This window comes from Bubalus bubalis, chromosome 5 (genome assembly GCF_019923935.1).
Source record: "Bubalus bubalis isolate 160015118507 breed Murrah chromosome 5, NDDB_SH_1, whole genome shotgun sequence".
NCBI lineage: Eukaryota > Metazoa > Chordata > Mammalia > Artiodactyla > Bovidae > Bubalus > Bubalus bubalis.
This window is the reverse complement of record NC_059161.1, coordinates 106,892,502-106,906,997: the sequence shown is the minus strand read 5'-3', so window position 1 is coordinate 106,906,997 and position 14,496 is coordinate 106,892,502. Positions and strand designations below refer to the sequence as shown.

Sequence of the window (14,496 nt, the reverse complement as noted above, 5' to 3'; positions counted from 1 at the left end):
TCAGAGGCGGGAACTCTCTCCTCCACAGATCTCCAGAGTGAGAGCCCTTGTGCCCAAGAGATGCCTGACTGGTTACAGACACACCACAGCTTGTTCTCCTCATGCAAACGGTGCCTCGCAGAGTCCTTACCCTCAGTATCTGCTTCCTTAATAAATTCCCACATTGAAAACCCTGACTTCAATCCATGTCACTCTTCATTTCACTCTGGCACCTTTTCCTCTTCTTCTTTATCGTCAAACTTGAGAGTCTGCCCACTTGCATGTTCTGCTTCCTCACTTCTGACTCCCACTAGAACCCCACCAGCCTGATCTCTGTTCCCACCATTCAACAAAAGAGCTCTGGTCACCAGTGACCTCCCAGGTGCCAAGACAATTGACATGTTTCTCTTCCTGTATCAGGAGGACTCTGAGCCACGCTCAGCACAATTGTCCTCTCCCCCCTTTTTGGAAGAAAACAGTATCTATATGTTGATGGCTCTGAAAATTATTTCTCCTCATGAGAACCTCATTTCCGAGCTCCATGCTTATATATCTGATTTCCCTCTAGACATCTCTGATTTGATGACTTCCAGAGATTTCACACTCAATGTATCCCAAAGGGAGCTCCCATCTCCCCCACCAGAATTCTTCACACTCAGGCCCCTCCATTTAAGTAAATGATCCGATTATTCCCTCTGTTGCTCAGTCCAGAAATTGAGGAATGTCCTTGATGCTCCCCTTCCCTTTACCCCACATCCAGTCCACTAACAAGTCCTGTGATTCAACTTCTAAAATTCATCTCTAGTCCGTCAGCCTGCTCTCATATGCATCTCCATGCTCCTGGCCACACCATTTCTCACCTGGGTTACTGTAACAGCTTTCTATCTAGTCTCCCCATCTTCATGGCTTCCCACTCTGCTTAAGTTGACTGTATAATTTTTCATCTAAACCAATTCACTTTCCACTGAGGAAAAGGGCCTTGTTGATGATTATACATGGATGGCAGGAATAAACTGAAACCGTCCTGGGTAAAAGAGAACATGTATTTAGCCTACCTCTCAGTCTAGTGTACAAATTATATTCAGATCATGTCTCTTCCCTGCTTAAATTCTTCCATGGGTTCCCATTTCCCTCAGAATGTAATCCAGTGTGAGCTGACCCTGGCCACCCTCCAGCATCATCTCATGCCACACCCTCCCAGGCTCCCCGTCCTTCCATCTCACCAACAAGCCAAGCTTTTATTTGGCACAGGACCTTTGCATATGACATTTTCTCTGTTCAGAACACTCTTCTGCTTGGTCTTCACATGACTGGGTGTTTCTCACCTGTCTCTCCTGAGATCACTCTTTCTTGAGAGATGCCTTCCTGGTCACCCTGGCTGATCTACTCTGGTTATTCTGTACTTTTTGCCAATTTCAATATGTGGGATTCTTGTACTAAATTTTTGGCTTATTCTTCTGAATTTTTTTTTGTTTGTTTGTTTCGGTCCATCTTCCTCCCTTTTATTATAGAATCAGTGAGAGAAGTGACCATTTCTTCCTTGTTTATATCTGAATATCCAGTCCTGGCATATAATGGAATTTCAACGAGTACTTATTGGGAATTAATAAATGAATAATTGAATTCATGTATTGTTTATTAGTAAAAAGTTTTCTTTCAAAGATGGTGAGGCTAGCTTCAGAAACAGAAAGGAGCTAAGGAAGAGGGAGACACTGAAGATAAAGAAGTTACAGTAGAGTCAGGAGAAGCGGGAGGCAGAGGATCAAGGGATGGTGGACCCCCAGGGGAGCAGAAACCTCTCTGGCTCTGAGGGAGGAAGGAAGGTGAAGATACTGGGGTGGGGGAAGCAGCACATGGGAGAGGAGGACATGGAACTTGTGAGAAGCCATTTGTACCTGCTGTTATTAAAGGTGACTATCCCTGGGACTCATTACACTCCAGGGTGTCTGCCCATTTTCTTGCCTGTCTTTAGAGCAAGTAGGTAGGAAATCCAAAGCCAAAGGCATGTCTCTCCTCCTGTGTCTCATCCTTATATCCACAGTGCCTCACACATAGTAGTTGCTTTATGAATATCTGGCGAAATGAGTGAATGTAGTCTGAAAAGAGGTGCTGTTCAGAAGTGGTCAGAACTGTGAGGGGGGTTGGGGGTTGTACAAAGTATAGATGTGGTTTGGATCTGCAAAATGTGGTAATGGCTCACACTGAGGTGACTGCTAAATCTGCACCAATATCATACTAAGATACCAGTCAAAATGATATAATTTTACTTCATCATAGAAAATATTTAATTTTCTCTAGCAATGCTTTTCACACTCATAGAAATAAAAATTAGAAACCCATATGCAAATAAACTATTAGTCGCTGTAGTAGCTGAAGAGAAGCCTTGGGAGAAAGGAAAGAATATTTTGAATTTCCAAAGTATTTTGTTGACTAACAGAGGGGCAAGTTAGCAGAGAATACTCTGTGAGACTGCTGCTGCTGCTGCTAAGTCACTTCAGTCGTGTCCGACTCTCTGCGACCCCACAGATGGCAGCCCACCAGGCTCCCTCATCCCTGAGATTCTCCAGGCAAGAACACTGGAGTGGGTTGCCATTTCCTTCTCCAATGCATGAAAGTGAAAAGTGAAAGTGAAGTCTCTCAGTTGTGTCCGACTCTTAGCCACCCCATGGACTGCAGCCTACCAGGCTCCTCTGTTCATGGGATTTTCCAGGCAAGAGTACTGGAGTGGGGTGCCATTGCCTTCTCCTACTCTGTGAGAATAGAGGAAGGGAAAAGGGTCACATTGCATGTCTTTGAGTCTAGGACGTCTAGATTGAAAGATGCATTATTATTTATATACCACCAAGAAAAAAGATGTTACCATTTAGACTCAGGCATAATGTTCAGACACAAAGTTTTCTTATCACTTTATATGTTTATTTTACACTTATGAAGCAAGGCAAAGGCTAATAGAGTTTTGCCAAGAAAATGCACTGGTCATAGCAAACGCCCTCTTCCAACAACACAAGAGAAGACTCTATACATGGACATCACCAGATGGTCAACACCAAAATCAGACTGATTATATTCTTTGCAGCCAAAGATGGAGAAACTCTATACAGTCAACAAAAACAAGACCAGGAACTGACTGTGGTTCAGATCATGAACTCCTTATTACCAAATTCAGACCTAAATTGAAAGACCATTCAGGTATGACCTAAATGAAATCCCTTATGATTCTACAGTGGAAATGAGAAATAGATTTAAGGGCCTAGATCTGATAGATAGAGTGCCTGATGAACTATGGAATGAGGTTCATGACATTGTACAGGAGAGAGGGATCAAGACCATCCCCATGGAAAAGAAATGCAAAAAAGCAAAATGGCTGTCTGGGGAGGCCTTACAAATAGCTGTGAAAAGAAGAGAAGCAAAAAGCAAAGGAGAAAAGGAAAGATATAAGTATCTGAATGCAGAGTTCCAAAGAATAGCAAGAAGAGATAAGAAAGCCTTCCTCAGCAATCAATGCAAAGAAATAGAGGAAAAAAACAGAATGGGAAAGACTAGAGATCTCTTCAGGAAAATTAGAGATACCAAGGGGACATTTCATGCAAAGATGGGCTCGATAAAGGACAGAAATGGTATGGACCTAACAGAAGCAGAAGATACTAAGAAAGGTGGCAAGAATACACAGAAGAACTGTACAAAAAAGATCTTCACGACCCAGATAATCACGATGATATGATGACTTATCTAGAGCCAGACATCCTGGAATGTGAAGTCAAGTGGGCCTTAGGAAGCATCACTACGAACAAAGCTAGTGGAGGTGATGGAATTCCAGTTGAGCTCTTTCAAATCCTGAAAGAAGATGCTATGAAAGTGCTGCACTCAATATGCCAGCAAATTTGGAAAACTCAGCAGTGGCCACAGGACTGGAAAAGGTCAGTTTTCATTCTAATCCCAAAGAAAGGCAATGCCAAAGAATGCTCAGACTACTGCACAATTGCACTCATCTCACATGCTAGTAAAGTAATGCTCACAATTCTCCAAGCCAGGCTTCAGAAATACATGAACCATGAACTTCCTAATGTTCAAGCTGGTTTTAGAAAAGGCAGAGGCAGTCAGAATGGCTGCGATCCAAAAGTCTACAAGCAATAAATGCTGGAGACGGTGTGGAGAAAAGGGAACCCTCTTACACTGTTGGTGGGAATGCAAACTAGTGCAGCCACTATGGAGAATAGTGTGGAGAATAGTGTGGGGATTCCTTAAAAAACTGGAAATAGAACTGCCCTATGATCCAGCAATCCCACTGCTGGGCATACACACTGAGGAAACCAGAATTGAAAGACACACGTGTACCCCAATGTTCATCGCAGCACTGTTTATAATAGCCAGGACATGGAAGCAACCTAGATGTCCATCAGCAGATGAATGGATAAGAAAGCTGTGGTACATATACACAATGGAGTATTACTCAGCCATTAAAAAGAATACATTTGAATCAGTTCTAATGAGGTGGATGAAACTGGAGCCTATTCTACAGAGTGAAGTAAGCCAGAAAGAAAAACACCAATACAGTATACTAACACATATATATGGAATTTAGAAAGATGGTAACAATAACCCTGTATACGAGACAGCAAAAGAGACATACATGTATAGAACAGTCTTTTGGACTCTGTGGGAGAGGGAGAGGGTGGGGAGATTTGGGAGAATGGCATTGAAACATGTATAATATCATGTATGAAACGAGTTGCCAGTCCAGGTTCAATGCACGATACTGGATGCTTGGGGCTGGTGCACTGGGACGACCCAGAGGGATGGTATGGGGAGGGAGGAGGGTTCAGGATGGGGAACACATGTATACCTGTGGCGGATTCATTTCAATATATGGCAAAACCAATACAATATTGTAAAGTTAAAAATTAAATTAAATTAAAAAAAAAAAAAGAAAAGGCAGAGGAACCAGAGATCAAATTGCCAACATCCGCTGGATCATGGAAAAAGCAAGAGAGTTCCAGAAAAACATCTATTTCTGCTTTATTGACTATGCCAAAGCCTTTGACTGTGTGGATCACAATAAACTGTGGAAAATTCTGAAAGAGATGGGAATACCAGACCACCTGATCTGCCTCTTGAGAAATTTGTATGCAGGTCAGGAAGCAACAGTTAGAACTGGACATGGAACAGCAGACTGGTTCCAAATAGGAAAAGGAGTTCGTCAAGGCTGTATATTGTCACCCTGCTTATTTAACTTATATGCCGAGTACATCATGAGAAACGCTGGACTGGAAGAAACACAAGCTGGAATCAAGATTGCTGGGAGAAATATCAATAACCTCAGATATGCAGATGACACCACCCTTATGGCAGAAAGTGAAGAGGAACTCAAAAGCCTCTTGATGAAAGTGAAAGTGGAGAGTGAAAAAGTTGGCTTAAAGCTCAACATTCAGAAAACGAAGATCATGGCATCTGGTCCCATCACTTCATGGGAAATAGATGGGGAAACAGTGTCAGACTTTACTTTTCTGGGCTCCAAAATCACTGCAGATGGTGACTGCAGCCATGAAATTAAAAGACGCTTACTCCTTGGAAAGAAAGTTATGTCCAACCTAGATAGCACATTCAAAAGCAGAGACATTACTTTGCCAACAAAGGTCCGTCTAGTCAAGGCTATGGTTTTTCCTGTGGTCATGTGTGGATGTGAGAGATGGACTGTGAAGAAGGCTGAGTGTCAAAGAATTGATGCTTTTGAACTGTGGTGTTGAAGAAGACCCCTGAGAGTCCCTTGGACTGCAAGGAGATCCAACCAGTCCATTCTGAAGGATATCAGCCTTGGGATTTCTTTGGAGGGAATGATGCTGAAGGTGAAAGTCCAGTACCTGGCCACCTTATGCAAAGAGTTGACTCCCTGGAAAAGACTCTGATGCTGGGAGGGATTAGGGGCAGGAGGAGAAGGGGACGATAGAGGATGAGATGGCTGGATGGCATCACTGACTCAATGGATGTGAGTCTGAGTGAACTCCGGGAGTTGATGATGGACAGGGAGGCCTGGCGTGCTGCAATTCATGGGGTCGCAAAGAGTCGGACAGGACTGAGCGACTGAACTGAACTGAGGAGAGTTCTTTTAAACTTAGACATAGATTTTAATCTTACATCACTCTTGTGTGTAAACAAGAAGAAAAGTATACACAAAATTAACCCTAGTACAATGACAACATTTTCATGAGTGCTTCCTAATTATTAGGGAATGTAAGACATGTACTAATTTAAGAATTGTATAACCAAGAGATGTGCATCTTAGAAGTGATGTAATATGAGATTTAAATTTAAACCTATGCAAGTTCTCTATCTCTCTCCTCTCTTTATATAAATATATACATATATAGGTAGTAGGTAGATAATAGAGAAAGGGAGCACTCGTTCTCTCTCTCACGCGCTCACTCTCTCTCTCTCTCTCTCTCTCTCTCTATATATATATATATATATGTACACACACACACACACACACACACACAGGGGATCATCCTGACCAGGGATAAAAATCAGATGTCCTGTATCTCTTGCATTGCAGGCAGATACCTTACCCGCTGAGCCATCAGGGAAGCCCTGTATATAGTGTGTGTGTGTGTGTGTGTGTGTGCGTGCATGCATATATATGGGTTTCCCAGGTGATGCACTGGTAAAGAATCTGCCTACTAATGCAGAAGACGTCTGAAGTAGGAAATAGCAACCTATTTCAGTATCCTTGCCTGAGGAATTCCATGGACAGAGGAACCTGGCAGGTTATAGTCCATGGAGTCACAAAAAGTCAGACAACACTGAGCATGTGCATATATATATATATATATGCACATATATGTACATATATATACACATATATATATAATTACTGAGCTATAATTAATCACCAAATGCAATGCTGGTGCTCCTGAGGTGAGTCCAGCTTCACAGCCCCCCTCAGCCATGGGGGCCTTCCCAGAGAGGAGCAGGTTATCCACAGTGGGTTCTGATGATGGTGCACCTCATCACCATGGGTTCTGATGAGGTGTCACCTCACCTGGCCCAGCACTGCCTTTTCTCTAACCTCACTGGTCTTTCCAGCGGATTCCAGTGGACTCCCCCAAAATGACCAGGGGCCTCTTCTCTTCCTGCAGAGATGGCAGATGGGAAAAGGCTCACCCCATCTCCTTCCTAGTCACAATCCACCACTGCCTTTTCAACTCTACTGGCATGGGTGCTCCATGTTTAGAAACTTCCAGAATATTCACAGCTCCTACACACGTAGACTCTCTCAAGAACTCACCACACTGCCCTCTGCTTGGATAGGGGCATCAGAATGAGCTGGTAGTGTCCGCAGCGAGCATGCACCCGGCTGAGAGATGAACAGGCATTTTTGTTTTCTTCTTGGCACCCTGAATCAATTGCCAGAAATCGCCTGCCTCCACAAATGCTGCACTCCGCGGGGGACGGATAACTCCGCGGTCTCCCCTCCCCTCCTCGGGCATCTCCTACGCGGACCAGGGCTGGGGTGGTGGCGGGGGCGGTGTTGACTGTGGAGCCCGCGCTGCTGCCTCTTCCTCCGCTTTGGGAGCTCACGAGGTCTGGCGCTGCTTGCTGGATGCCCTCTAGGGGGTGGGGTCCTCGCAGCCACTGTCCTCAGCTGTGGGTGATGGAAACGCAGCAGCACTCAGCAGCCTGTTTTCACACCCGGCTGCCAAGGGAGCCCTTGCACAATCCTCTAGTTTCCCAGGGTCGCTTTTCGAAATCTGTGATTATGGGAAAGAAGAGCCAGGTCCTCTCTGAGAACAGGGTGTTCGGTTTACACACACATTTATTACCTATGGAGTCCTGTCAAACCACACTGTGTAAAACATGTTTGCAAAATCTCCTGTGAGTGACTCACTCGTATGTTTCCTGAAAGAACTGGGCAAATGGACCAGAACTCAGGCTGCCCAGGGTGCCTCGTTCCTGAACCATCCGACCTGGGAGGAGCCAGTGCACTGAGACCTTCCTTTACTCTCTGCAGGGTGGACTTAGACCGTCCAAAACAGTCTCACGTGGAGTCTGCAAAAACCTCGCGTTACCCTTCAGTAAAGATGCCTACAGAACTCCTTCCTCCTTCTGTTCACTCTTCAACTCCCACTTCATGCTCCCCCAGCACGCGGCAGGAGCTGGGCCAGGCCCTGGGGATCTGAGACAGACAAGACCCGTGCTCTCACGTGAGGAACATTCCACTGGAGAGTTATGACTAAGCTAATCAGTATTTAAGAGAATTGAATTAAAATATATCGTACATTTATTTGTTTATGTGCCAGAACACGCAGTGTGAGCTCTGTGACCTGAGGCTAAGAATCTCAAGGCTCCATCCTCACAGACTAGATCTGAATTTCAGCTTTGCCACTGTGACAGGTAAGGGTAATAACATGCAAACATTATCATGATGAGCTGTGCAGCGAAAAAGCAGAGCATAAAATGATAGTATTATACCACCCTGTTTCCTTCATGTGTTCATATGTCTACTCACACTTAGATAATAGACTGGAAACAAAGTTTCTACAGAGGTTCTTCCTGCCCCTCCCCCTCTCGTCCAGGCTCAGGAAATTAGTATTGCTTTTATTTTTGTCTTTATGCTTATTTTATACTGTTCAAGTTTCCTCGCTAAAGATGTTCATTCAGTGAGATTCATCAAGCCTGGCTGTGTCGAGGCTTTTCCTAGGCACTGAGTATGGTGGTGAAGAAAACCAGCAACTTACTTCCTGTCCTCATGGGGGTGAGATAAGGAAAAACAGCAAATGTCCATTTACACTGTAGTTGACCTATATATTCCTTTCTCTCTACACGCACACCCAATAGCACTAAATGCGCAAACACACATATATATATATATATACACACATAAATAATGCACATGAATCCATAAAGATTATGATAAGATAAAAATTGATCAATGTGTCAGAGTCACAAGTAAAAATTCATGATGGAAAATAATAGGGAAAGGATGTCAGTAATTTCATGTTCCATATTCCATCTATTATTAATCTTATTTTTAGCTTTTCTTTTCCATATAATTTCTTTTTCTCTCAGTACTGAATCTCTTTCAGGGTTAAACAATGTGGTACCAGCTCTTGGCCTGGTAAACTGTACGACCTACTAATCCCTGGAGAAAGAATTTTCCCCAAGGTAAGAAAGAGAAAATGGTCCCTCTGTCTTGCAGCTGCAAGAATAGCAAATAAAAGAACAAAACCTGTATTGACAAAGGTTATTTCTAACAAAGGAGTTTTTTTTTAATGACAACAAAAGACACTTTTATTGAGATAGTCACTATGTCCTACGAAAGCAACCCTCTAATATTTTATTTATTTATAATTTAGATATTAATTTATGTCTTTGAAGCAAAATTCTTTTCTGATGGAAGCTGTTAGACTGGAAAAGTGGATAGCTGGTTCATGCCAAAGCAAGAGCACAGAGCCATAGAAATCCTCCCCATTGCTGTAGGGTCTGTGAGCTGGGCTGCCCCCCTGGACAGCAGAGTGACACTTCACTGTGAAACTGAGGGCATCACGCCAGCTCTGTCCCTCCTGTGATACACATGGCGTGGTGCAGGTATCATTTGTATTGATCTGACACTTAAAACATGACTGCTTGTCGGTTTATTTTTCTGGTTACTAATGATTGTGCATCTCTTTGTGAGCTTATTTCTTATTGCATGTTGTCTGTAAGCTGTTTTTTTTCCCTAACACTTCACCCATTTTTCTATTGGGGCTGCCATCTTTTCCTTATTGACTCATAAAAGTTCCTTGTATTTTTGAAATATTAATCCCTTGCCATATTTTAGATATCTTTTCCCATTCTAGATATCTTTTCCCATTCTCTATCTACAACTATATTCTTATTGTTGATGTAGTCAAATTCACCACTTCCTGATTTGGGGTTTGTGCCTTTGAAATCTAAGAAATTCTACAACATCTCTAGATCATAAATATATTTTTTATATTATTATTAACTTTATAGTTTATCTTCACATTTATGTATGTAATACTTCTAGTGTTGACTTATGTATGTGTATTAGGTAAGGGTCTAATTTTCTAGGCAAGAATACTGGAGTGGGTTGCCATTCCTTTCTCCAGAGAATCTTCCCAACCCAGGGATCAAATTCTTTACCATCTGAGCCATCAGGAAAGCCCTGTCAGGTAAGGGCCCAGCTTTATTTTTCTCTTTCCAAAACTATTAAGTCATCCTATCTTCAGTGATTTGTGATGTCTTCTCGATCATACACTAACGTCCTCTACATGTGGCCCTAGCTCTCACTCTCCATTCTGTCCCATTGGTCAATGTGTCTTTAGTTGAGCAAATACCATTTTTATTACTGTATTTTGCTGCCTGGTATAGTAAGCCCCTCTTGTTAATACTCTCCTTTTTTGAGGCTGAGTTTCTATGCATGGACTTTTATTTCTCTATATGAATTTTGAAGTAATCACCTTATGTTCCAGAAAAATTCAGCTGAGATTTTCAGTGTTAAATGTGTGAATTAATCTGGGGTTGAATCAACATCCTTAATGTTAAGTCATCCCATCAGTGAGCTAGAAACTTCTCTCCATGTTTGAATCATACTTCAAGGTGTTTGCTAGAGGTCTGACACCTTCTCCACTGGAATTCTATGTATTACTGGTGAAAGTAATTGCTAGGAATTTTATAGTTTTGCTGTAACTATGAATAGTTTATTGTTTTGGTCATGTTTTCTATTTGGGTATTTCTACTATGGAAAAACCTGTTGGTTTTTGGATCGAATGTGAGCTATCTTATTAAATTTCTTAATTAATTGTAATAATCTGTTGATTTTGTGGCTTGGGGAGTTTATGATTATACTAATGAAATTTTTTTTACATTTCTTAAAAAATTTATTTATTTTTTAATTGAAAGATAATTGCTTTACAGAATTTTGTTGCTTTCTATCAAACCTCAACATGAATCAGCCATAGGAATACACATGATGACAGTTTTATCTCTACTTTTCCAATCTTTATATCTTTTCTTTCTTTCTAGTTACTATGGCATTGGTCAGGGCTCCCAGAACTATGTTAGACAATAGTGGTGACAGTGGGCATTCTTTGCTCATTCCTGATCCTTCAAGTGATGGGCTAAAAGTTTTTCCATTATAAAATATGTGAATTTTATGAAATTAATTTTATTTTAATTTTATTTCATCTTAATTTTATAAAATTAAGAAAGTTCCATTTGAAATGTAATTTTCTAAAGCATTTTTTCTCTCTTTTAAAAAATTATTCTTACTGTTGATTTATAATGTTTGTTAGTTTCTGCTATACAGCAAAGTGTATCAACAAGATATATATCCACTATTTTTTACATTCTTTCCCTGTATAGATCACTGCAGAGTATTAAGAAGAGTTCCCTCTGCTATACAGTAAGTCCTTATTAATGATATATTTTATATATAGTATTATGTGTTTGTGAATCCCAGGCTCCCAATTTATTCCTCCTCACCCCCTGCTTTATCCCCTGGACACTACAAGGTTTTTTCCCTACATCTGTGAAATCTATCTTAAAGGATTTTTTAAAAGAAACATAACTTCAGCTTTATCACACTCTTTTTTGATCGATTAATATAATATTATTTTTCTCCTTTAGGCTAATAATGTGATGAATTACATTAATTGTAGTCATAATGCTGACCAATTCTTGCATTCCAACAGGAAAGCTCACTCAGTTATGAAGGATTTTTAATGCTCATATTTGGTTTGGTAATACTATGCTCTGTTTGAATTGTTTGCACCTTTAGAGGTGAAATGGGACTGTTGTTTTCTTGTATTGCCCATCTCTTACTTTAGAATCAAGTTACTCTACTTCTTTAAAATGAGCTGTACATCTCTACTCTTGATTAGTTTTCTACACCATCCTGTGTAACATACTATTAACTGTCCCCTGAGATTTTACCAGACTGTCCTGGAAAACCACTGGGCTTAGTAGGGGATACTGGGGAGAAGAGAGCTGTGATAGCCACTTTTGCTTATTTAATACTTAACTAACTTCCTAAACACTGGGCTGGAAGAGGCACAAGCTGGAATCAAGATTGCCGGGAAAAATATCAATAACCTCAGATATGCAGATGACACAACCCTTATGGCAGAAAGTGAAGAGGGACTAAAAAGCCTCTTGATGAAAGTGAAAGAGGAGAGTGAAAAAGTTGGCTTAAAGCTCAACATTCAGAAAACAAAATCATGGCATCTGGTCCCATCACTTCATGGGAAATAGATGGGGAAACAGTGGAAACAGTGTCAGACTTTATTTTTTGGGGCTCCAAAATCACTGCAGATGGTGACTGCAGCCATGAAATTAAAAGACGCTTACTCCTTGGAAGGAAAGTTATGACCAACCTAGATAGCATATTCAAAAGCAGAGACATTACTTTGCCAACAAAGGTCCATCTAGTCAAGGCTATGGTTTTTCCAGTAGTCATGTATGGATGTGAGAGTTGGACTGTGAAGAAAGCTGAGTGCCAAAGAATTGATGCTTTTGAACTGTGGTGTTGGAGAAGACTCCTGAGAATCCCTTGGACTGCAAGGAGATCCAACCAGTCCATTCTAAAGGAGATCAGCCCTGGGTGTTCTTTGGAAGGAATGATGCTGAAGCTGAAACTCCAGTACTTTGGCTACCTTATGTGAAGAGTTGACTCATTGGAAAAGACTCTGATGCTGGGAGGGATTGCGGGCGGGAGGAAAAGGGGACGACAGAGGATGAGATGGCTGGATGGCATCACCAACTCGATAGACGTGAGTCTGAGTGAACTCCGGGAGTTGGTGATGGACAGGGAGGCCTGGCGTGCTGCGATTCATGGAGTCGCAAAGAGTCAGACAAGACTGAGTGACTGAAGTGGACTGAACTGAACTTCCTAAAGACATATATGTTTCTTAGCACCAAAAAAAAAAAAAGGCTGTTCCTTCATCTAAATTAGCAAATTATGTGCCACCGTGAGTTGATTAAACAGAGATCTGAGGCTCCATATTAAGTTTAACTTTGAACCAGGAAAGAGGAATTCAGATAAATCTCACTCACTTGGGTCTCTGTGGAGAGTCTACCTCTGTGAACTGGTTTTAACCAGCTCAGAATAATGCTGCTGAAGACCTTTTATGCTGAGAGATACTAGAGTCATTGCAAAGAGTTTCATGTTGTGCTGTGTTGTAGCTGTTGTTGGTGTTGACTGTTGTGGCTTCTGCCAGAAGTACTGGGTGTACACGCATGAACTGTGGGTGTTGTCCTCCGTGTGAGTTGCCAGCAGTTTGCTGAGAGTAGAAACGTGGTGGATCTGGTCTCTTAGATGGTTGTTTCCAGGTTTGGAGTGACTGGCGTCAGATTTGTGTGAGATTCTAGGAAGCCGGTCTTTCCTTACGACACCAGCAGTCAGTGGAGGCTGTTTTCCTACACTCTTGGACCAGGGGCAGAGTGAGGAGCCCCCTAGAGCAGAGACGACCCCCTCCTGGCAGGTCACCTCAGAATCAGGGAGCTGCTGCCCTCTACCAGATAACAGAGATCCTCAGGAAGCTCAGAGCAGCTGTGCAGTACGTTTCCTTTTCTGATGTGTCGATTCCAACCCTCACGTGTCTTTTTTTTCCCTTGAGAAAAAAAAAGTGCAACCAAATAATCAACAATGTACACGGCATTAATAATTTCTTAAGTGCTATTTTCTTTTAATCTCCCTGGTGAACTGAAGGATGAAGAGGAGGGAAGCCAGCCTTTCTGGTCCTAAAGCTGTGTTTCCTTTCCTTTTGGTAAACTGAACTTCACAGGCCTGTCTATCTCTCTCTTCCTCTCTCCCTCTCTCTCTCTCTCTCGCTCTCGCTCTCGCTCTCTCTCTGTCTCTCTCTTTCTCTGCCATGTAGTAGAATTCCAGGGTTTGGCTTTAGAGAAACTACACATCCTCCTAACTGCTGGTGAAAGAAGCGCTGTCAGTGTGAGGAGAGACTATCCCCTCTTCTCCTGCAGCTGCAACAAATACAGGAGATTTCTCTATATCAAAAACTTTGGGACCTAGGCCCTAAGTGTTATTAATAGTTAGGGTGTATCCTGAGGGGTTTTGTTTTTTTGTTGCAAAGCTTTGGTGATCTTCTCTTCCTCTTAAATATAACAGAAAATGAAGGTCTCTTAAACCTCTCAGTAGTCTTATCACACATGGCTATTAAGGAAGCGGTACCATCTAATATATTATATAAACCAGGTCTCTTTCAAAAATAAAACAGTTTGCTGATTGTCACTCACTATTAACTATTAATCTGAAACAAGAGGCACCAACAGAGACCATCTCTGCAAACCAGGACACAGCTTCTCATGGAAGACTCCTGGGAAATCGCTTTAAGGCCTGAAGACTCTGAAATCACCATGACAGTATGGTTTTCTTTTGCAGGAGAAACAAGTAAAAAGAGCTGAGCACGACCATCTTCTATTGTTCTAAGCATGGCCCTGCAAGGAACTGGGTGTTCCTTCCAAAGACAGAGTGCCATAAGTAACAAGGAAGAGCACTTGCAA

The 14,496-nt window shown here is 41.9% G+C and overlaps 1 long non-coding RNA gene across 1 annotated transcript; it reads left to right on the top strand.

Moving 5' to 3' along the window:
* The first annotated feature begins 8,231 nt into the window (after window positions 1–8,231).
* Window positions 8,232–12,110, top strand: LOC112585167. The gene is made up of 3 exons (XR_006641126.1): window positions 8,232–8,367; window positions 9,060–9,138; window positions 9,454–12,110. It is a non-coding gene; the product is annotated as an uncharacterized LOC112585167 (long non-coding RNA).
* The last annotated feature ends 2,386 nt before the right edge of the window (window positions 12,111–14,496 follow it).